This window comes from Dipodomys merriami, unplaced genomic scaffold (assembly GCF_024711535.1).
Source record: "Dipodomys merriami isolate MVZ:Mamm:240054 unplaced genomic scaffold, mDipMer1.0.p SCAF_1509, whole genome shotgun sequence".
NCBI classification, from domain to species: Eukaryota; Metazoa; Chordata; class Mammalia; order Rodentia; family Heteromyidae; genus Dipodomys; species Dipodomys merriami.
In genome coordinates, this window is record NW_027202837.1 from 55,840 (window position 1) to 80,663 (window position 24,824).

The following is a 24,824-nucleotide window of genomic DNA, read 5'->3' on the forward strand; positions in this document are numbered from 1 at the left end:
TATGTGTAATGCATGCATTATATGTAATACATACAAAATATATCATTGTAGAAATGTAATTCATTTAACTTCATATGAGATTAGGACATACTCTGAAACAGGAAACAATGGTAATCTCTATACCTTGGTCATCACCATCTAAATTTGAATCTACATGAGTAAAAATCATTTAGAGGGGCTGGCAAGGTGGCTCAGTGGTACAGTACTTGCCTTGCATGCATGAGGCCCTGGGTTCAATTCCTCAGTACCACGTAAGTAGAAAAAGCCGGAAGTGGCACTGTGGTTCAAGTGGTAGAGTGCTAGCCCTACGCTGAAGACTTGAGGGACAGCACCCAAGCCCAGAGTTCAGGCCCCAGAACCGACCAAAAAAGAAAATAAAAGATCATCTGGAATGTGTTAGGATGGAAGACAAAGAGTTTATATTGTTTATACTGTTAATATTATTAGTAGAAGGAATGTAGATACTCTACTCTCAATAAATTCATCATCTCTCAGCAAACATAAATAAATAACAGGTAGGTGAAAGTAAATTTGCATTATTTAATGGTTTCCTAAGTTTTCTGGGTATTTTATGATGAATTGCCAGTAAATTAAAAAAAATAAGCCAAAGGGATTCATATTTTTAAGGAACCAAAATGCATATGCTTTGTGTCTCTCATTCCTACCATCAGGCTGCCTTTTCCCTCCTTTACCCTTCTCAGCAATCAAGGCTTACCAGCACCTTGCTCCTGCCGACCTCAACTTAGAAAGTACCTTGCATCCAGCCAGCACATAGCCACTGCAGATGCCTACAAAGTGTGCTCCCAATGCCTGGGAAATACTTCCCCCTTTGGGGTGGGTCTGGCCAGGTATACTTCTGGGTCTGGGTTCTTCTTTGTTCTGAAGTGGCTGGGCTCTGGTTCATTGAGTTTGGGCACCAACCGGGTGGTTTAAAGTTTGGCTGACCATAGTCACTGGAGTGATGTCAGCTGGGAAAAGGAGACTGGGGGTGTCCATCTGCATTTGTGTTTTTGAAGATCTGACCCTCCAACAGGTACTGAGCGCTAAGTACCCTCCCAACTATCCCAAGGTCAGGGATTACCCAAGCCACTGACTTGGCAAGGCCCAAATGGGCAGAACAGGGCTGTCCAGGCCAGTAGCAAAGTGTTTGCAAGGACGTTTAGTTATATGAATTGGGCAGGAGAAGGTGAGGGAGGACTAACTAGCAAATGCAAAGGCCTTAACAAATTTTAGTAATCCAAGAAAAGAAAAAGAAAAAAATGCTGCAAAAAAACGGGTCAAGGGGATTGTAATGTGGCTTAGTGGTAGAGTGCTTGCCTGGCATGCATGAAGCCCTGGGTTTGATCCCTCAGTACCACATACACAGAAAAAGCCAGAAGTGATGCTGTGGCTCAAATGGTAGAGCACTAACCTTGAGTAAAAGAAGCACAGGGACAGTGCCCAGACACTGAGTTTAAGCCCTAGGACTGGCACAAAAAAATGAGGGGGAGGAGGTTTGCAAAAAGATAAATAAGAGGAGGCCTGGGACTTGAACACCATGGCTAGTCCAGCTTATGAGATGGGATAAAGTTGTTGTTCTCTCTCTCTCTCTCTCTCTCTCTCTCTCTCTCTCTCTCTCTCTCTCTCTCTCTCTCTCTCTCTCTCTCTCTCTCTCTCTCTCTCTCTCTCTCTCTCTGTGTGTGTGTGTGTGTGTGTGTGTGTGTGTGTGTGTGTGTGTGGTTAATTGGAGATGAATCTCAGATTTTCTAGCCCAAGCTCATCTCGAACTATGATCCCAAAACATTAGACTCCTGAGTAGCTAGGATTACAGGCATTAGCCACCTATGCCCAGCTCAGGATAGTTTTAACTCTTAATATGGAACTTAATGGGAAAAGGCAGTAGGTTTCTAAGCAGACGAGTAAGATGCTTTGATTTGTGGTTTTTAAGATGAGCCCCCCTTCCCTCATTAAAAAAGATGCATCTCATTATTTATCCTTCAGTAGTGTAAATGTGTGAAGTCTGGAGTTGTGGAGCTAGAAAGGTATAAGTTTATAAATATAAGGAAAATGGAACTTTTCGGAGGTAAAGAGATTGGATTTTTTTTTTTTTTTTGGCAGTCTTGGGGCTTGAACTCTGGGCCTGGGCATTGTCCCTGAGCAAATCAGCTCAAGGCTAGCACTCTACCATTTGAGCTACAGCGCCACTTGCGGTTTTCTGGTGGTTTATTGGAGATAAGAGTTTCACTTTCACAGGTTTTCCTGCCAGGGCTGGCTTTGAACCCTGATTCTTGGATCTCAGCTTCTTGAGTAGCTAGGAATCCAGGCGTGAGCCACCGGCACCTGGAGAGAATTGGATTATGTAAAAATCCAAACATGTGGCTGGGTATCAAACACAGTGGTTAGATGTCTTGCCTAGCATGTGCTAGGAGAGAAAGAGAGCAGAGAGAAAGAAGAAAAAAAGAACAAGGAAAAGAGAGACAGGAGAGAAAAAAAGAGAATCTATGTTTTCTACTGCTTCAGTGGTTTCAGTAGAGCCATCATTCTAAATAAACCTTCCCCAGAAATTTTGTTTACTTTTTTGTTTTTGTTTCTGTCCGGTAATGAAATTGAACCCAGGCTGGTTATTTAGAGATAAGTCTTCGATTTGTCTGCCTGGATTGGCTTCAAATCTGGATCCTCAGACTCAATTTCCTTAGGTAGTTATAATCGTAGGCTTGAGCCACTCTAGCTCTGGCCTCTTAACCTTCTGTTTTATCTAGTAGCTGCTAATTTCCTCTTACCTCATTTCTGGGGCTTGAACCCAGGGCCTGGGCATTGCTCTTGAGCTTTTTTGTTCTAGCCTAGGGCCTAGCCACTTGAACCACAGCTCCACTTCCAGATTCTTTTTGGTGTTTCACTGAAGATGAGTGTCACAGGTGAAAAGCTATTTAAAGAGAACTGTAAAACCAATGTAGTTAAACAATTGTGTCAGAACAGGAGCTCAAAGGATCATACTTTGAAGAAAAGGTGCTGGATTCATGGACAGAGACTACGACTTTCACCTTCCTTAGATTTAACATAGTAGCAGATACACAGAGACACTAAATAAATGCTGCTTGATACCAGTTCCATTTTGTGTTGCTTATATTAAACCTAACTCACTTTGTGAATGTCAGTTTGGAAGGAAACTATCTTGCAGAAAAGCTTATAGGCAAATCTCTAACATCAGGCTAGGTTCTCAAACAGAACTTGAGGATGAAGCACAGGCACTTCACAAGCTGGGCCATTTAGAGATGAGGCAGAAGATCTTGCTGGAATACCAACCTGGCCCATGTCCATCTCAAACCATCTGTTTCCTAAGCTGAACCTGCACAGAGATACCCTTTGAAGAAAATCTCTTTGCAATTGAACTATAGACTCAGATTATTTGCCAATTACCATGTAAGAAACAGTGGCCTCATCCTGAAAAATACTGACAAGGATCACCTTAAGTAGATGGCCAAAGATACACCCAGGCAATGAGACATCAGAAATTGATATGACATAACTGAGCTTTCTCATTCAGTTATAAAATTAGGCATAAACAAACAAATAAACCAAGATATGCCTAGCTGGGTTCCAGTGGCTCACCCATGGAATTCTAGCCAATAAGGAGGCTCAGATCTGATGATGTTGGTCCAAAGCCAGCCCAGAGAGAAAAGTCTGTGACATTCATATCTCCAGTGAACACCAGAAAACTAGAAGTGGGTGCTGTAGCTCCAAGTGGTAGAGTGATAGCCTAGATCTAGCTCAAGGAGAGCACCCAGGCCCTGAGTTCAAGCCCCAGGACCAGCCAAAGTAAAAAAAAAAACACCCACCCAAGTCACACTGGGAGGCTTCCCACAGGATCAGTAGCTGCCCTTTTCAAAAGTGTCAAGCTCATACTAAAGAAAGGACAGTGGAAATGTCACAGACTGGAGGAGGCAGAGGAGGGCTGACAGATCAAGGGAAAGCAGGATCCTGGATGGATCCTGAGTGGGAGTGCCAGTTCTGAGGCCTGAACTCAAGACCTGGGCACTGGCTCTTACCTGTTTCGCTCAAGGCTGGCACTCTACCACTTGAGCCACTGCTTTACTTCAGGCTTTTTGATGGTTTGTTGGAGAGAAGAGACTCACAGACTTTCCCGCCCAAGCTAGCTTTGAATCTTAATCCTAAAATCTCAGCCTGCTGATGAGTTAGGATTACAAGCATGACCCAACAGCACCAGCTATATTTTCTGTTTTATCGTGCAATAAAAATAAAAAGATTGTTTTCAAAATACATACTTGGGAGGGAACAAGCTCTGCTTGTACTGTTGACTCTAGCCGTTTTTGTCTTATGCTACAGCTGCAGGGCAGGCCACATGGGCAGGGTGTAGTTCAGGCACAGGCTCAGCCTGCCTAGAACAAGGAGGTACAAATGAGGTGTACGTAGTTCTGACAATAGCTAGTGGTCTTGTTTGGCCTTCTAGTGTAGAGAGCAGAAGGAAATAAAATGAGGAAATAATAGTTGAGGGAACAGTATGTAATCTCATTATGCAATGACAAGATATTTGTTCTTAACCTGTCAAGCAAAAGAGAAAAGGTACATGTTTCTCATCAAGGATTGATACCACCTCAGTGGTCACTTCTCAGTCCTCTTTGCAAACAAATCCCAATTTTGTCTCATCATCCATTCTGTTGGTTTCTGTGTTTACATGGGATGTCTGGTGCTGCAACAGCCAACTTGGGATGATGAACTTTAGCCTGTGGAGAATATACTCAGTATGGTCAATTCAAAAGATGGTAGGAATATAAATATAAGAAGACAGGCTCGGTGCCAGTGGCTCAGGCCGGTAATCCTAGCTACTCAGGAAGCTGAGATCTGAGAATCATAGTTCAAAGCCAGCCCAGGCAGGAAAACCTGTGAAACTCTTATCTCCAATAAACCACCAGAAAATCAGAAGTGGCCCTGTGGCTAAAGTGGTAGAGTGCTAGCCTTGAGCCGAGTTGCTCAGGGAAAAAGCCCAGGCCCAGAGTTCAGTCCCCATGGCTGACAAAACAAAAGACAAAAAAAGAAGACAGTACTGAGCCACTGAATTAATGAATTCTACCATCTCCCTTGTGCTATGGTTATTATTATTTTTTTTTTTTCCAGGGCTGAGGACCGAACCCAGGGCCTTGCACACGCACCAGGCGGGCACCCTTCCCCTGGGCTAAACCCCCAGCCCCACCGTGGTTATTATTATGTGAAATAATAAATCTTCCTCTCACTGAAATGAGTTGGGCCTTCTATAATTACACCTAAAAGCAACGAAAATTATGCTTGAGTCCTAAGGGAAAATAAAAGGCATCTAGAAGTAATACAAGAAGAAAAATATAGGTGAAAAATAAAAATAAAGGCTAAAATGCATTAGGTGCGTAGGGCTCTGAAAAATCTCCCAGGCCTGAAGAAACTCACCTGGAGTTTCAGAAGCCAGCTCCAATTTACATTTAACCATCTAAGTCTAGTTGCTATCAAGTTCTTATAGGCAGTGATCCCTGAGAAGAGGAAGAAAAATGAAAGGGAAATAAAATTGAACAACTGCCAGTGGAGAAACCAGCTGTACATGATCAATTTCCTTCCAGGGAATCTCTATTTGTCTGAAGAGAATTTCTTCATCAGATCCCTGGCCCCAAGTCAGAGACAGGTATATGAGGAGGAGACAGGACAGGGCAGCCTAAGATGGACAGTGACTCATCTGGAATGGAAGAAAGAGCTAGCATGTGGCAGAGATTAAGCCCAAAGCTAAGCCTGACTCTGGATCCAGAGCCTTCCCAATGCAGTGTCATGCCAGAAATGAAAGCCAAGCTGCAAAGCCACCAAGAGCTGCTTCTAAGCCATTCTGAAAAGTGCCCACATTCACCCAGGTGTCTCACCAGAGACCCCAGGTATAGTCCAGCAGAGCACTCGAAAGCAGAAACCCAAGAAGCAAAGCAGGTGGCCTGCATCCAAATTCAAGAAATGTAACTCACTCAATTGTCACTCTGGCCAGGCCTGAGATTTCCAGTCAGTCCCCTACACTCTAACCTGAGGACAATACCTATTAGGATGAGACTATATAAGACATGGATGAAGGCCCTGTCTGACTGCCACTGCCATTAAGAACAGCATTATAGATGGGCCCATGGCGCATGCTTGTAATCCTAATCAGGATGCTGAGATCTGAGGACCATGCTGTGAAGCCAGCCTAGGCAGAAAAGTCAATGAGGCTCCTTTTCTCCAATAAAGCAACAAAAATGCCAGAAGTGGAGCTGTGACTCAAGTAGCAGAGTGCTAACCTTAAACAAAAAGCTGAGGGACAATTCTAGGATGGTGGTGTGGGGAAAGACTAATACCCCAAACCCCTTTAGGACAGGTACTCTCACTTATGCCCATTTCCTTCAGAGCATTGCATAGCCCTCACCTTACTGACTTGCCTCTCCCTGTTTCAACACAGGATATTCACTTGGCCAGTCTATCTTGCAGCATCCCGAGCAAGGCAGCTTTTTCTCTGGGGTTTAACCAAGGAGCCAATACTGTCTGTGATTGGTTAACTGTGCACAGTCCAGAATCAACGATACCTGGGGCCCACCTGGCTAGGCCATCTACTGTTGTAGCTTACAGCGTATTGTTCAACACTTCTGTTTTCTTATAATAGTTCTTGCTCATGGGTCCTAATGGTTACAATAAAATAACTAATAGGGTTACTTGTGTACACACACACACACACACACACCACTGCAACAGTACTACAAGGGAAACAAGGCAACTCAACAGGGAGCTTCAGGACGCAAACATCTAACACATCCTAAGTATTTCCTGTTTCTTCTTAAGTAATTATTAATATTATTCCTATTTTGGTGCCAATACTGGAGAGTGAACTCAGAGCTGGGACACTGAGCCCCACTCAACTGGGGACTGAACTAAGTTTTTTTTTGTTTTTTGTTTTGGGTCCAGTCATGGGGTCTGAACTCTGGGCCTGAGAAATGTCCCTTAGCTCTTCAGATCAAGGCTAGCACTCTACCACTTGAGCCACAGCACCACTTCCGGCTTTTTTCTTTTTTTACTTATGTGATGCTGAGGAATGGAACCAGGGCCTCATGCATGCAAGACAAGCGCACTACCACTGAGCCACCTTCCTAGCCCCTCCTTAAGCTTTTTCTGCTCGAGGCTAGTGCTATACCATTTGAGCTATACCTCCAGTTCTGGCTTTTTGCAGGTTAATTGAAGATAAAGAACCTCACAGACTTTTCTTTCCAGGCTGGCTTCAAACCAGGACCCTCAGATCTCAGACTCCTGAATTGCTAGGATTACAGTTGTGAGCCACCCACACCTGGCTGAAATCTTTTTTTTTTAACTTGAATGTTTTTTATAACTATTAGATATGGAGATTAGTAATCTCTGCTGCTCCCTTTTGTTCTTAGCTGTATTTTCTTTTTCTTAGCTCCTTCCTTAAATGATTCTTTATTTTTTATTTATTTATTTATTTTTATTTATTTATTTTTTGGTCAGGGGTCCTGAACTCTGGGCTTGGGCGCTATGTCTCAGCTCTTCAGCTCAAGGCAAGTGCTCTACTGCTTGAGTCACAGTGCCACTTCTGGTTTTCTAGTGGTTTATTGGAGATGAGAGTATCATGGACTTTCCTGCCCGGGCTGGCTTTGAACCACGATCCTCAGATCTCAGCCTCCTAAGTAGCTAGGATTACAGGTTTGAGCCACGGGCACCCAGCCTTAAACAATTCTTGTAGGAACTTCATTCATTAAGAATAGGGCCAAACTATGCAAGGCAGGATTGAACTGGAACAACTAGTTATGAGGAAAGAACTAGGCCTATTTACCCCCTAGCTGTTCCTTCTACTGTAATTACTAGTTTTGAAAAAGCAAAACACCTGGCCCCAAAACTAGGAACTGCCCGTTGCTTTAGGTCAAGAAATTGTTACAGGAGTACTTATGGTTTTAATTGTTTCGGGAATGTTTGTGACTTAGGAGCTTGCAAAATAAAATAACTGCGAAGTTCTTCTGTACACCACCTTGCTTGAATCTGCTCTAAAAGAATGCATTTTTTTAACCTTTATAAACCCTGAGCTATTTGAGTTTGGGACTGCTCATTCCCTAGATGAGTTAACCCTGGCTGGTCAATTGAATAAACTATCTTTTAAGATACTGGTCAGCATCTGTGACTTTGTCCAGGGGGTGAGTCCACTTCATCTGGATGCCCCAGTGAGATCCTATTCTCGCCTGAACAGGACGACTCCTGTCATGACCTGACTCCTGTGTCAGGGGACTGGCCACATGGCCGCACTTAGTGGAAGGCCTTGAGAGACATTCCTCAGTCCCAGGTGCCCTTGCTCTGTGAAACCCCTGAAATGAACTCTGGAGTTTGTTCTACCAGTAAATTTCTGCCTGTCATCATCATGTAAAAACATAAATGAGTTGTTTTAAACTCCCAAGAAAAGTCATCAAGTTTTGGTGTTAGCAAAAACTTGAAAATTAACTAAAGTTCTTCTTCAAAATAATGCAATAATCCTTTACATTTTTGAGAAGTCAGATAATTTGATTACAATGTGAACAGCTTAATGCATTAAAACACCAGATCTTTGGTTTTCTGTAATATCCAAGTTACTATTCACTGGCAGAAATTTCTTCTGTTGTCTGGCCTCAGTCCCTCCTGCTCTTAGAAATTTACTCTCTCCCCTGAACCCCCTTTTCCCTGGGAAAAGACTAGCCATGGGTACAAAACTGTGAAATCAGAAAACAAAACAAAATTATTGATAAAGGGAAAAAACCTCCTGGTAAAGAAAAACCCCAGACAAAGGCTGACCAATAGTCAACTTTTGTCCTTTCCCCATCCTTGATAAAAAAGCAAAAGAACATCGCTCCCTTACTCAATTTTACCAAACTGGCAGCTTTGCAAATGGCTATTGACAACCGAGGCTTATCACCAGGTGCATTAAAGAGCAGTTAGGAGCTTATAATAAAAATAATTTCTAAAGTAGTGTCAATAGCTTTGATAGTATTGATCATGCTGACCAAGTCAAGATTATGTTTTGCCTATGCTTCTGTGAGTCAAGGCTATGTTTCTGCGAAGTTTTGCTTCTATAACCTTGCTTGCTTGCCTTGGTAACAAGGCCTTAAGCCCGCCAATTGAAGACCACAGCTGAGTGGTCCCACTATGAGTGACCTATTACAAATGATTACATATGATATTACCATAAAGAACAAATTAATTTAAAGGTCATATAACTGTAACCAATGAAAAATAGGCCAAACCTGCTTTGCATGGCTTGTATGTATAACTCTATCTAACCTACCCCTATAAAAACACATCCTACCCTGAGCTCAAGGCTGTTCCTACTTTCCCGGTGGTAGGAAGTGGTCCCATGTGGTGGTAATAAAGTTCCTAGCTCGGCAGAGCGCAAAGAACAAATTAATTTAAAGGTTCTACCTGTAACCAATGAAAAATAGGCCAAACCTGCCTTGCATGGCTTGTATATATAACTCTATCTAACCTACCCCTATAAAAACGCATCCTACCCTGAGCTCAAGGCTGTTCCTACTTTCCCGGTGATTGACCTACCTAGGCAGAGCGCATGCGGGCAGCCCAGATGTCGCAGCCGCCCCGGGTCTCCCAGCCTCTAGGCCAGCGCAACCCCCGCCCCTGCAGGCCCCCGGGTGCCACCCCAACCCCGGAGCCCACGCAGCCCGCAGGGATGCTGCTCCGGCCCCGGCGGCGACCGCCACTTGCGCCGCCTTCGCGGACCGACTTGGTGGCCGAGCAGCTGTCACTGGCCGAGGACGCGCCGGGGACCCGGCGCTGCTCGCCCCTCAGGCCCGGCGTGCCTGTGTCCCCGGGCTCGGCGCAGCACAAGCCCTGGAGCACCTGGGAGACAGAGCTGCTGTTGGCCGAGATGCTGCGGCCGGCTGTGTGTCACACACTGCCCACCTACCGCCAAGTGTCAGCTGCGCTCGCCCTGCGACAGGTGCGAAGGACACCTGCGCAATGTGGCCGCCGCTACATGTACCTAAAAAGCAAAATCCGAAGCGGCAAGCCCCCCGGGCCCTTCGAAGCGAAGATCCGCGAGCTCATGGGGCTGCTGGGCAACGATCAGCAGGACAGGTGCGCCCACTGCCGCTGCCACCCGGCGCCCTCTGCGCCCGCGCCGGCCCCGGCCCCGGAAGAGCCAGGTAGGCAGGCGGCAGGGCGGGAGAGGGGAAGGGACAGCAGGGGCGGGGAGGGGAAAGGCGATGGGGCAGGAGGCTGGAAGGGGCGGCCGGGTCCGGAGGGTCAGAGGCCTGCAGAGCCCCCGTCCCCATCGACTCCGCGCTCCCTCCCGCAGGTGCCGCGCCGCCCTCGGCCCCCAACAACCTCTTGCAGCCTACCATGCCTTTGCTGAATGCTGCCTTGCCGCAGATGCTGACGCGCCTGGGCGACATCGTGGGCATGCTGGGCCCGCTGCAAGACCAGCTGCTGACCCAGAACCAGCACGTGGAGCAGCTGCGCGGCTCCTTCGACCTGGCCATGGGCTTCATCCTGGGAAGTGTGGCCACCCAGCGCGGTGTCCTGGGCAGGCCGAGCTAGCCGCCCCTGCCAACCCCCCCCCCCCATATTAAAAAAATAATAAAGTTCCTAGCACTTTTATCTGGGTTTCGTGAAGTCTCTTTTGGATCCAGGATATAATAGATGTAGGCCCAAGTGAGATCCAGGACCCCGGGCCTTGAGCTCAGAGACTTTGGACTGGTGTCAGAAGAGCCACTCCCTAGGGGACAGCTGTGGAGAGAAGTTCCTAGCAGGAACTTAGAACTCAAAAGCCTCTAGAGGTAAGTTGAAAAGCCTGGCCAGGTATAGTGGAAGGGGCAGAAGGGGAGGTGGGATGCAGCAGAACTCCCAGCCACAGAAGAGTTTGGGATGCTCCTCTCCCCAGTGGAGGCAGATTAGGGTTCTTAACCTGGAGTCTGGCCTCACTTGGGTTGTCTTACTTGTTCTGTCTGACCATTTGGTTTGTGTAGCCACCTATCTCTGTCTGTTTTAGTTGACATTTCTGTCTAAATGTCTGAGAACCACAAGCATGGAGAAAGGGATGAGATGGAGAATCTCCTGTTAAACCTATGTCTCCAACCCCAACCTCAGATGTTGGAGAAACCTTGGGATGAGGTGGAGAATCTCCTCTCAAACTTAGGTCTCCACTCTGGTGCTGATAAAATTCCAAGGGGAAAGCTTATTTGGCCCAAGCAGGAAAAGTAAGAAACAACTTCTTTTTAAGCTAATTCTGAGATCACTGATATCTTGCTTTTTGTAGAAATGCACCAAACTTCTTTATCCATCACTTTTGGAAATGCTTTTAGATCCCTTTTCTTATTTTCAGGAAAAAGCCAGGGCATATGAGTACTGTTACCCAAGGTCATCTCTGCACTCTCTGCCAGGTAGATTGGCCCTCCCTTAATGTAAAATGGCTGCAGGAGAGTTCCTCTAAACTAACACCTCTCTTCTAGGTTCAGAGTTATTTGGGGGCTCTCAGTCACCAAAACAGGTCCCCTAAATGCCAGAGCTCACCATTCTCTGAAAAAAAAAAAAAACCCAGACAATTATTCAAGTTATTAGAATCTGTTCTTTTTGTTCATTTGGACATCTCTGGGGGAATAAAAGTTCCAGCTCTGTCTGGGCTTGGTCATAGACCTGCTCTGTTTTGTCTGTGTTGCAGCAGTGAAGAGGTGGGCATGGGAGGTCACAAGCCCTTACAAGCTTCAGGCTGCATTTTCCTGCAGAGGCAGCCGGAGGTGAGGGCATAGACAGTTTGAGCCTCGTTTGGACATTTGGCTTGTCCGAACAGTTAAAAAAATTGTAAAATGCTCTTGTCTAAAAACAAAATTGGATAAAAGATAGGCCAGTTCAGTTTCAGGTGACTCCCACCTAGCCTTCCTCCAACTGAAGGTATTCACAAGGCCAATTGGTAAAATGCATTGCTAAACAAGCAAGCCCTGGGTAAATGAAGCTCAGCAAAGGCACTTTGTTTTACAAATCTTAAATCTTAGATCAAGATTCTGGACTGATTTTCATTTTTGTGCACTTTAAGTTTTGTATGAGTATGTTGGAACATGTTCAAGATGAAAATCAGCATGCTGTTAAAAAAAGTTGAAACTCTAAGGAAGGTCATCAGATTTGTATGCCAAATATCTTAAAGGATTATTGTATTGTTTTAAACAGGAAGTTTAGTTAAACTTTCTAAGAATTCTTTAATTTACAAATCAAAATCTGTATTTTAAAATTCGGTATTTTAAAATGCAAAGGTTGTTTACACTGCAATCAAGTTATCTGACTCAACAAAAAGGCATTGGCTGTTTGGGATTTAGTTCCCTCTGCTAAAACTTGGGGATACTATTAGAAATTTAAATATAAAGGTTTATTTAACACTGTCAAAGATTTTACCTGTTCTGTCTAAAACTATTTCATTCAAGAACCAAGAAAAAAAAAGGGAAAAACTTAGACTCTAATAGAAGACCTGTCTTTTGAGGTGAGGGATGTAGAGGCAGACGTGCAGCTCAGCCAGTCATGCAGGGTGGGACAGGCCCTGGGGGGAGTCCACGCATGGTAGAAGAGGGCAAGCTGGCACAAAGGCAGTTCAACTAACCCTGAAGAGTTGGGTGCATGCACATTCCTTAGGAGGGGCTGTGTGGCCAATCTTTGTCCTGTCCCTTTCTCTTGCAGACAGACACAGGAAACATAATGGTAAAAATGAGTGATGTCATGATCTGATTGGTATTCCTAAAACTGCCACTTGGATGTATTAACTTTGAAAAAGCCTTAAAAATATGGTTAGAAAATTTATCAGTATATGATTTGCTTTCATTGATACTCTGCAATTGGATATGTTTTTTTAAAAGGCATATAGGTGGGCTGGGAAGGTGGGTCAGTGGTAGAGCACTTGCCTTGCATGCATGAGGCCCGGGCTCAGTTCTTTAGCACCACATAAGCAGAAAAGAAACAACCAGAAGAGGCACTGTGGCTCAAGTGGTACAGTGCTAGCCTTGAGCTGAAGAGCTGAGAGACACCGCCCAGGCCCAGAGTTCAGGCCCACAACCAGACACCCCCCACCAAAAAAAGGCATATAGGTGTTAAGTCTAGCTTCTTGGTACAGTACTGGTGATTAATTCTTGCATTAACAAAAAATGGTCATTTGAGTTCAAAAGTTTTTAATGTATATCTGTTTTGTTTTTTTTTTAATTGTATTTTATTTTATTTGAGAACATACTGTACAGGGGGGCTACAATTACATGGGCAGGATAATGCATACATTTCTTACCAAGCATTGCAGCCTCCTCCTTTGTTTACCCTTCACTTCCCTTCCCCGCCTCCCCCCTCCCCCCACCCAATTTTACCCCCCTCCCCCCCACACACCGACATTGTAAAGCTGGTTTTGACATGACATTTTGTACTTCTCATTGTTGCAACAGGTCCACCTGAATCCTTAAACGACTTGTTTGTCCCCATCTCCTCCACATGTTATACTTACATCAAATATAGTGAAAGCGGGGGTTACACTGTGGGGGAGGGACATACACAGCAACAAAGAAATAATCTTATAAATGCGTTAAAAACACATGCATGAAAGAAACGAAAACATTAAAATACATATTTAAGGGTTCATTTTCCTAACATCACATTATCTGACCTTTTCCGCTTGACTCATACCTATACTAGATATTGCAAATAAGGGAAACCATGGGACCTATGCTTCTTTGGGCCTGGCTTACTTCACTTAATATAATTTTTTCCAAACCTTTCCATTTCCTAACAAATGGGGCAATGTCATTCTTTCTGATGGAGGCATAGAATTCCATTGTGTATATATACCACATTTTCTTGATCCATTCATCTACTGAGGGGCATCTGGGTTGGTTCCATATCTTAGCTATGGTAAATAATGCTGCAATAAACATAGTTGTGCTGGTAGCTTTAGTGTGGTCTTGTTTGTAAACATTTGGGTAAATGCCCAAAAGTGGGATTGCTGGGTCATAGGGGAGATCTATGTGAAGTCTTTTGAGGAACCTCCATACTGCTTGAGCTGAAGAGCTGAGAGACAGTGCCCAGGCCCAGAGTTCAGGCCCCATGATCAGACCCAAAAAAAAACGTTCACAGCAGTTAAAAGATGCTTTTGTGAAATTAATGTGATATATTTTGTTGTTGTAGTTTGCAAAGTCTGGGTATTGTCCCTAAGCATTTTTATGCTCAAAGCCAGCACTCTATATCTTGAGGCACAGTGCCACTTCCGGCTTTTTTCTTTCTGCTTATGTGGTGCTGAGAAATCAAACCCAGGGCCTCAGGCTAGCAAGGCAAGTGCTCTACCACTGAGCCACCTTCCCAGTCCCTAACAAGTACTTTTCTCTCTGGGCTATTTTTGAACACAATTCTAAGATCTCATTACCCAGAATAGCTGGAATAATAGGCATGAGTCACTGGCACTTTGTTTGATGTATTTTGTAAATTTTAATTATGTTTTAAGATTTTTGTTTCACTATAATGTACAATGTTCTACACATATATTTTGATATATGTATATATTTCTGATGACAAATAATCTCTAAAAATGTATATCTTTCTATACATAATATATATATATATATATACATATTTCTGAAGACAGACTTCTTTATAACTTTTATGCTACTATTTTTGACTTTATCTTTCCAAAGATATAGTCTACTTTTCCAAAATTTTCCTAGCAATAAATCACTAATATTTCAATAGAATGTAGTTTATTACTTTCAAGGAAATTTAAAATATACACATGATATTGTAGTAACATTTATATTATATTACATGAAATAATTCTGTTCAAACTTAAAAATTTGTGTGAAGTGGAGGGGAGAGAGGAAGTTATATCATACTGGTTAGGAATTTGCAATACTTCAAAAATCTATTCCATAATTTGTCTTATGCACATAGTCAAACTACTTCTTATGGTTTCATTTTTTGTTTATTTGCTCAAAATTTTAATATGGATTCAACCACAGTGGTAACATTAAAATTATTAACCAGGGCGCTGGTGGCTTACGCCTGTAATCCTAGCTACTCAGGAGGCTGAGATCTGAGGATCACGGTTCAAAGCCAGCCCAGAAGTGGCACTGTAGCTCAAGTGGTAGAGCGCTCGCCTTGAGCTGAAGAGCTAAGGGACAACACCCAGGCCCAGAGTTCAAGCCCCACGACCAACAAAAAAAATAAATAAATTAAATAAATAAAATTATTAACCAAAAACATAGATTCATAGATTCATAACCAAAAATCATAGATACATATCAGACTTTCAAAAGTTAGCACTTACGATGCTAATAATAATTTTGGTGAAGATGATGATGACCACAGTGTACCCTGATAATGACAATGTTGTGATTGAAAAGGAAAACACTTTACTGAGAAAATTTTGATAATTCATCTTATCTAATGGGCAGAGGCAGAGTGGTAAGAAGAAATCTAAAGTGCTTCCACAATATACAAATATATATATATATATGTATATATATACATATATATATCACTAATATAGCTGGCAGCTATATTAGTGATATTTTTAGCGATAAGGACCACAGGTGGAAATAATTGATTTAGGGAAAAAACTCTCTGATATTTCTAAAATTTATATTAAACAGATACAAAATAGGTCTGTTTAGACATCATCAAAATGTCTACAGCCAGGAATATGAAAAACAATAATAAAATTGGGGGTCTTATTGAAGGGAAGAGAAAAAGGAAATTCAGACACAAGTGTGAGCAATGTGAGCAACAGTGTGGACAAGATTGGAAGAAAGCAATAAATAAGGAAACAAAAAAGTAATAAAAGATTTTCAGAAGTAAAGGAAGGAAAGAATTTGCAGGAAGATATTCAAGGAAATATGCCACCTGGATTTGAAAAGTAAGAGGACATAGAGAAGTTCAATAAGAACAGTGTTTTGGTGAAGTCATATTGATAAAATTTTTGAAATATGAATGTGAAGCCATAAAATTCTGGATCCATGAGTTCAACATATCCTGTTGATTTTAAATGTTGGGAACAAACACTTTCATCCTGATCTTAGAAGAATTATACAGGGGCCATGATAGGATGGGAAGCAGAAACAAAGGAGTAGGCTACAATTCTTGATAAGAAATGTACTCATTATCTTGCCCGTGTAATTGTAAGCCCTCTGTACAGTATTTTCACAATAAAAAAGAAATGTACTCATTATCTTGCTCATGTAATTGTAACCCCTCTGTACAGTATTTTCACAATAAAAAGGAATGAAAAAGAAAAAAAAGAAGCATCCCTCATGTCAATTATGGTGCCTTTTTGGTAGCTTACAGAATGTGGAAGGCACTGTTTAGGCCTGTTCTTTTCCAACGGATACACCCAACACTACCAAAAAGAACAACAACAAAAAAGAATTATACAGATACAATTGTTCTGAACTTTACTTAGCGGTATTCTGTATAAATTTTTAATTGTGAAAATGCTGTACAGTTACAATTACATGGGAAAGATAAGGAGTACATTTCTTATCAAGCAATGTTGCCTCCTCCTTTGTTTCCCCTTGCCATCCCTTCTCATATCCCCCCCCCTAAAGTTTGTAAAGTTCGTTTTTGAATATTTTTGGGGGGAGGTCTGGTCGTGGGGCCTGAACTCTGGGCCTGGGCGCTGTCCTTCACCTCTTCAGCTCAAGGCTAGTGCTCTACCACTTGGGCCATAACACCACTTCTGGCTTTTTTTCTTTTGGCATATGTGGTGCTGGGGAATTGAACCCAGGGCCTCATGCATGCAAGGTAAGGACTCTACCACTGAGCCACCTTCCCAGCCCCATTGTTTTTGAATATTTTTGAAGCCTTTGTTTAGCCAGGAGTTTATACATTGAACTATAACTCAGACAAACCTAACTTGTCCTACAGTTCCAATTCTTGGCCCATGTATCCACATCAGTTTGGGATATTATTGAAATATCTTTAGATATGTTTGGATATCTTATCAGCCTATTCATAATAAATGTCGGACAAGTAACACTAAGTATTAGGTTGAACATACAGCTTTACTGATGTGATTGAAGATTCTCTGAATTTATTCTTCTTTAGAATAGAAAATTCCTCAATAGCCATTGAAACATCATAACTGCCATATAGTGTATTTTAAACTCTAGTTCTTATTAGGGATATTTCTATGTTGAAATAACCCTATCAATCAACCTACCACAAATTCAAGTGCTCTTATAAACTTCAAGCTTTTATTGAATGGAAGAGTTCAGATATTACCCTCACCACTAGGATTAAATGCCTAAAAAGATAAGACATTTTGCTTTAGTGCCTTTCTTTCATTTTCTCATACCCATTTTCAAGTAGGGAAGGATGATGATATAACAATAATACAATGGTAACTTGTATTAACACAACATCTAGGATCTAGTGTAAATTCAGATGCTTACTAATTTGTCCAGATTTTGTGGATATTTATATTTCTCCTGGGAAAACTAATGAGCTCCAAGAAAATGTCCCTAAGGAGCCTTTCAATTCTAATATCACTGTTCATCTCAAAATGCTTTAAATTCGACATCCTCTACTGTGGGCGTAGGGTTATACTGTGCAACTTTTCTCCTCAGAGAGTGAGTACTGCCCTATTGCTTAACATGGACAAAGTACCTTCATACATAGACTGGGCGTGTGCAAACAAGTAGTGGTAGTTAAACAATGTTCTTAGCAGTTTGTAAAGATGAAATGGAAATAGAGCAACTATGAACTCAAAAGGAATGTGCAAAAAAGACAAAAGCACAAAGTAGAATGTGCCAAGGAAATGCAGAAGTCTGATTTCAAATTATGTGCTCAGGTGTGAGGGTGTGTTCAAAGTATAGCTTCAGAAAATGTAGTTGGATATCTTTGGGGGAAACACTGCTTTAAACTATTCTGGGATAATTGTACAAGTAGAAGCCCCTCGCTCTGACTCTAATCAGCCACAACATCATCAACTTTGGGACTATTTTCCACGTGAAAAGTGAGAAAAAGAGGGCTCATTACATTTAGTGTTCAGGTTGAAGTAGTGGAAATCACATAATTTTTCTTATAAGTCTTCATTTATTTTGGAGCATTACAGTAGGAAAAAGCCAAGTAAATATTTTGCATGTACCTAAATTAATTGGGATGTATTATATTGGTCTCTCTTTAACTGGGAAATTATAGATTATGTCTTTTTATACTCTAACTTGGGACAATGATCTATCTGCTGTCAGTTATTTTCTTCTCTTCCCCATCTTTTGCCCTTCCACTTACATAATTTTTATTTAAAGAGACATATCCCATATGATATTGGATATCTTCCTGCCTAATTCAGTGCAAGATATACATTAGACTCATCCAGATATCCCCAACACATGTACCACCATGAAATCTTATCTTACATAGAAATCGTGATTTTAGAATGTCTGAGGAGGTGGCATCTGTCATTTTAGAATGACTCTAAATGATACTTACATGCAATCATGTTTTAAACCAATATGCTCCTCAGTAGATGAATGAATTGACAAAATGTGGTATATTCAAACACAGTAGAATTCTATGCTTACAATTCATAAGGAATTGGAATGACTTGGAAAAATCCTACTAAGTAAAATAAACAAGACACAAAGAAAGATTCCATGGTTTCCCTAATTTGTAATAAGTAGGGAATATCTAGGATAGTCCTAGAAGTTGAACAGAATGGCTCAATAGCTATGTATAAGATGATGCTGAGCAAAATGAAGTCCTACATATGAAAACAGAGGTTTTTCTTTGTGGTTGTTGTTTTTAATGTACTATGTGGTTTCTTTTTTCTTTTGTGTTTTCCCCTATGTTTTGTCCCCTGCTATATTTGATTTCAGTATCATGTGTCATTGTATATACATTTATCTTAATGTGGCAAGGGAAGTGGAATAATAAAATGGTGAGACAAAGGACAAATGGCAAACTAATGCAGTAGCAATGCACACAACACAACATGTTTGAAATATACATTACAACTTGTGAGGGGTATTGAGGTCAAGGAAAACTGAGGAAAGTGAGGGGGGGTAAAAAGTTTGACTTGTTATGTACTCACTACCTTACAATTACTGCAACCCCTTCTATATATCACCTTGACAATAAAATTAAATTGAAAAATAAGCTACAAAAAATATAATTTCAATGTGTTGGTATGGTAAATATTATTCTATTACCCCTTTTTTTATCAAAGGGTCATCAACTTGAAGGTTATCAAACTATACAATATTTTCACAATATACTTGCCATTATTTTGGAACAAAACATTATTTTAATATTATCTCATACTAACCCGAAAATGTTCAATTCTATGGAAACTCCTAACTTATAAAACTGAATAATTGTAAAGAGGACAGAATATATATGTTCTTTAAAATTCCTATGACTACTAAATACTCATTTTCAAATTCTGAACATGCTATACCAGAGACATTTAAAACAGTATCTGTTTGCACTTTATTTAATTCTGCAATAGATGCAGTTTCCAATGGGATGTTACACATTTAAAAGTCAACAGATAAAATAGCCATTTTCTGGTAGAAGATAAAACTATGACCTATCTATAACAATTAATTCCTGAAGAGTTAACATTTGTTCATCAGAGTAAGCTATTATTTCTATGACAAAAATCCCAAGTTTTTATGCCCAACAGTTTACAACTTGTAAGGTGCACCTTAAAATTCCCTAAATTTATATCATGACTAGCTTATCACTACTGTGAAAATATACTGCACTTCTGCTGTGATACACTCCCAGTTGTGTAAAGAACACTACACTAAACTTTGCTGCAACATTTCCCTCCAGCGGTATTCTTGAGATCAGAACACTTGCAAGTATTATTTATTTTTATGTTATTATATATTATTATTTTATGTATCATAGATATTCAGGAGATCTGAATATCTGAATATTAAGATCTGAAGATTATGGTTCAAAGCCCACTCAGGCAGAAAGTTTTCTTAGATTCTTATCTCCAATAAACTGCTAAAGAAAAGCCAGACAAAATTGGCACTGAGGTTCAAGTGGTAGAGCAGTAGCCTTGAGCAAAAACAGTCTCAGGGACAGTGCCCAGGCCCAGAGCTAAAGCTTTAGTACAAACCAAACAACAAAAACGAAATAAAAACACACCTCAAACCTAGCTTTTTACTCATTGTATACAGACGTATGTAATTAAGGAAATTTCTTCCTGTGCTATGTATAGGTAGAAGAAAAAGGATGACACAATTATTCTCTTCATACCATGTTACACCAAAGTCTCAAAAAATTGCTCTTTTTCTAAATTTATAAATCAATAGTATCCATTTGTTAGCAACTCTTGCTAGATTTTTCACATTATCATGCTATACATGAATTAATGGAATTATCTATTAACTAAGTTTTAATTATACCTCACTTGAAAGAATATTCTAGGCAAATAGAATGCCAGAATCATTTGTGAATTTCTAAATTAAATCTTCTACTTGAAAACAATTTTGTAGTATCCTATAGAATATGAAATTACAAGCAAAAACTACTTATTTTAAATCTAAATTCTAATTTAGCCAGGTCTACAAAGTCCTACATGAGATGAACTTTGCTATTTCTCCAGGCTTAAGCTTTTGTATTCCTTCATAATTTCTTTGTAATCCAACAGAATGATGCTTACTTTTTCAAATATTTGGTTGGGAATCATGAGCTATTTTCTATCGAGGAATGTTCTGTAATGAAGACAGCATTTAAAACACAGGTGAGGATTATGTATGAGTTGTATATAGGAAACTTGAATTCTCAAAACATAATGACATAATTAACCCAAACTTCCAACTTTGTATTCCTTTCTTGTTCTTTGGATTGTTTTATTGAGGCAAAATTATACTACCTGGTTGAGGGAAAGTATCGTTATATAATTCCACTCTCTAATCTCCTATCTTAATTTGAGTGCTAGAATCCCAGGTTTGTATCACATTGCTCTGCCATATTTTGTTGGTTTATTTAATCTAGAAACAGGCTAGCAATTCTGAATTTCTCCAATGATCTTATTCACTAGACTGACTGCTCAGACTGTTTATGTACAATTTTCAAAAACGTTCTAACATTTGACACAGGATATGAACATTTTCAGATGCACCTGCAGGGGTCTCTGTTTCATTCCTCCATGGATCTGATTCCTTTAATAATGATTACTTGATTTTCTTACTATCTCTGTTCCGTAACTTTGTAATATTCTCAAGCTTTTCTGGGAAAGTTCACTTGAGGGCTTTCTAATATTAAAAAATTATCACTTGTTCTAGTTTTACTCAGGACATATTTTCTATTACTTTCTAACTTTTCTACACATTCTGAGAGTTGTTTCATATATATGTGTTTGCACATATAAGTGCCTCTGTTTATGTGCATGCTTTTATGTATGTATGCCAAAACCTCAAGCTCTTATTCAACAGTCTTGCTCATAACTAGTATTCCATCACTTGAGCCATTTCTCCAATGCAACTTTTGGCTGGTTAATTATAGGTAGTGTCTCAAAGACTGTTCTGCCCAGGCTGGATGCAAACTGAACTTCCCAAACTCCTTTACATTCTTAGGTTTCATCTTTCCAAGAGTATCAGATTTTAAACTAGTTACATTTTTGTGAGTGTAAAGTCTAAGCTATAGCCCAGATTTTTAACTCAATAATACATATAAAGATAGATGAACATACACATTACACACCTTGAGTGTACACTGTTAGAAATGGGATCTTAAGAGGGGTGCCAATGACTCACGCCTATAATCCTGGCTACTCAGGAGGCTGAGATCTGAGGATTGCAGTTCAATCCAGCACAAGTAGGAAAGTTTCTGAAGAACTTATCTCCAATCAAGTGGTAGAATGCTAGCCTCGAGCTGAAGAGTAGAGGGAGAGTGCCCAGGCCCACAAACATCAAAAAAACAATAAAAGGAAAGAAAGGAAAAGAAAAAAAGAAATGTGATCTTATCCACCAATTCATTGCTAGTATAATTCCTGCTCTCTCAACATGGCATTATTTCCAGTTAATTCCATGCTCTTATATCCGAATTGCTTTGGAACTAGAATTATTCCTCCCTTCTACTTTTCACAAAATTCCATGATTAGCTGTCATGATTTAGAACTAGTAGAAGAAACAGAGTGGCCTCATCCTTCATATTCCACTTAGTAGTAATGCTTTCTCTATATCACACCCATAGATCTACCTACTGGCCTTGGCTTTATTATTTCAAAATTGTCTTATTTGCAGAGTCTTCTATTCTGTATTGAACCATTATACTTAAACATAGAACTTCTTTTTCTCCAATTATTCTTATTGTTTCTCCTACTGTTAACTTATGTATACTTGGGAAATAATGCAAAACACACACAAATAAATGTTTCTGAGACCTTCTTCCCACTCAAAATTTGTCTTAATTTACAGACCACTTAGGAAATTTGAACTTAAAGTACTCCAGGATAATGGTTTTTTCATGTTTTTTATTGTAAAAATGGTGTACAGAGGGGTTCAAAACTGACCCAAGGGAGAAAAATTTATGTGGCTTATCTCCAATTAGTTGGAAATACAGCTGTAGCTTTAGTGGTATAGTAGTAACCTTAAGCAAAAATGCTTAGGGTCAGTGCCCAGACCCAGAGTTCAAGTCCCAGAATCAGCCCCCAAAATTAAAATAAATAGAAGACAAAATAACTCCAGTTATGGCTCGTGATAGTATGCCTAGTTTGCATGAAATTCTGAATTTGATTGCCACCAGCAAGAAAAATACACAAACCAACAGAAGATGTTTCCAAGGAATCTCCAAGTCTTCTTTCACTTGGGTACTATAATATATAGTACATAACCAGTCAAATCTGACACTATGTACATGCCTTAGTGTGAATGTGTGTACATACATGCACAACCGCTCACCAGTGATTTGGCATTATCCTGCCCATGTAATTGTAACCCCTCTGTACAGTATGTTCACAAAATAAATTAAAAAAAGAAATGTCATGAACATGGGACTTGTGAGATCGAGAAATGTTCGTGTGTTCCATGGCACTGCCTGTCAGCAGAGGGACAGCGTTATCTGCTAGACTGCGCATGAGTGGGCTGGTGTAACTCAGGCACCCAGGTACATTGATCAGTAGAGCTAGGAAGCTGGGAGAAGCTTACAAACCCCGTGCCTTCACCCAGAGAAGTCCCTGTGAAGCTCAGACCCACATAAGAGTGCAAAAGGAGGGAACTCAGACAAGAATTTTACAGGGAAATGGAGGTTTCCAGCAGATACAATCTATTTCATTAGCAAGCTTGGATCCTCAGCACACACAGCCAAGGGGTTCAAGCCAACAAAGCCATAAACAAAGCCTTGCCACCTCCCTAGGCCCTTCTGTACACTCCAACTTGCCTTGATGTGAAGCCCATCACAGCCAGGAAGGTAGAACACACAGTTTAAACTCGTCCCTGCCTGTTCTCTAGAACACTGCTGTGAAAGCTATGGGACCTCTGTCATTTTAGTTGAGAATCCACACTGAACAAACCCTCATGCTTCCCCTTCCCCCAGCTCATGCCAACTCTTCTCCGGTATCTGAGCGATTCTGCCTCAGCAAGTCTGCACATATGCTGTATCAGGCTGCAGGAGATCATTTCACAGGAGAGGGAAGAAAAAACAGGCATAAATCTGAAAGTTCAGGTAGAATTCCAATCTAGTCCACAACCACCTCCAAACCATTCCCCTGTAGCAGATGGGTACCTCTGCCTGAATAGAAATGGCGAAAGTCATCGAGGAATTCATCTCATCCCTTGGTTGCAGTTTTTCCTGCTTTGTGGAGAACATGCTCAGAAATCCCTTGAACTCCCTGGAGTAGATGCCAATGTTATATATACACACTCAGAAAATAGTGCATGTAACTGCTCCGTGATCAGATTCTCTATGTAGAATCAAAGGCCAAGGGTCCTAGCGGTAGAAAGTGATGTGTGAGCAGGGTAAACTCATGCAGAATACATCTCTATTACTGGATGGTCATTGGTAAAGTTCAAGATGTAAGAAGCCTCTCAAAATGTCACCCTGACCTAAGCAGATGGTGACAACAGGAGCTGTATCCCCTCTTCAGATGTTGTCATGGTAGCTCACGCCAAGGACTGGCAGCAAAATGGTCTAGAAAAGCTGAGAGAAACAGTGGACACATTAGTGTTCAGAAACATATCCAATCATGTGACCTTCCACAAGGAAAGTGTTAGACTGAAGGACCAACTGCTTCTCTCTGTACCAACATTAGACACAGCACTCCGATTCACCCATTAGGATGATGATCAACTCATGTGATCGCTGCTAAGCTGAGAATATAAGAAGGGATGGGAGGCCCTATGTTCAGAGCTAAAGGTGCCCTTCATCACAGAAATTAAAGATGGCCCTGAAGGCACCTCCTCACACTCAGAGAATACACACTTATCTGATAACCTGAATGATTTTTCTCCTGTGCCCGTCTTCATTTAAACATGAAAAATGCCCTCAAAAATTAATCCATGGAAACCGTAATACCATAAAAAGCAGCTTTCCAACCCCAAGAATAACACTGCTCCCAACCTTCTCACATGCAGTCATTGAGCCAACCAGATGACATTGTTAATGGGACACTCAAATGTCTCTGCAAGTGTCCAGACAGAGGCCTGGCCTGCTCATAGACCACGTTGTTCCTGACCATACATAAAAAGTCCCAAGCTATCAGCCTGGGGCAGTCCCCTCTGGAGGCTCCAAGGTATCACAACTGGAAAATTCAGGGCAGTTGACAGCAGTCTACGTGCGTTCAGTCTGAAATGCCTACTTGAAAGACTCAGAACCATATGCTGAGTGCCTGAAAGGCTCAAACA

General features: G+C 41.0%; 1 protein-coding gene across 33 annotated transcripts in view; it reads right to left on the reverse strand.

Annotated features, from left to right (window-relative positions):
* LOC138827131 (protein FAM114A2-like) overlaps positions 1 to 24,824 on the reverse strand; it is a 118,013-nt gene that overhangs the window by 54,901 nt on the left and 38,288 nt on the right. For 8 of the 33 annotated variants that reach the window (XR_011371986.1, XM_070022590.1, XM_070022611.1 and 5 more), the window contains one exon: positions 2,760 to 2,916. The exons of 13 other annotated variants lie outside the window; for them this stretch is intronic. The gene's annotated coding sequence lies outside the window, so the exon portion shown is untranslated. 12 more of the 33 variants (XM_070022596.1, XM_070022594.1, XM_070022617.1 and 9 more) reach the window with 5 other exon arrangements.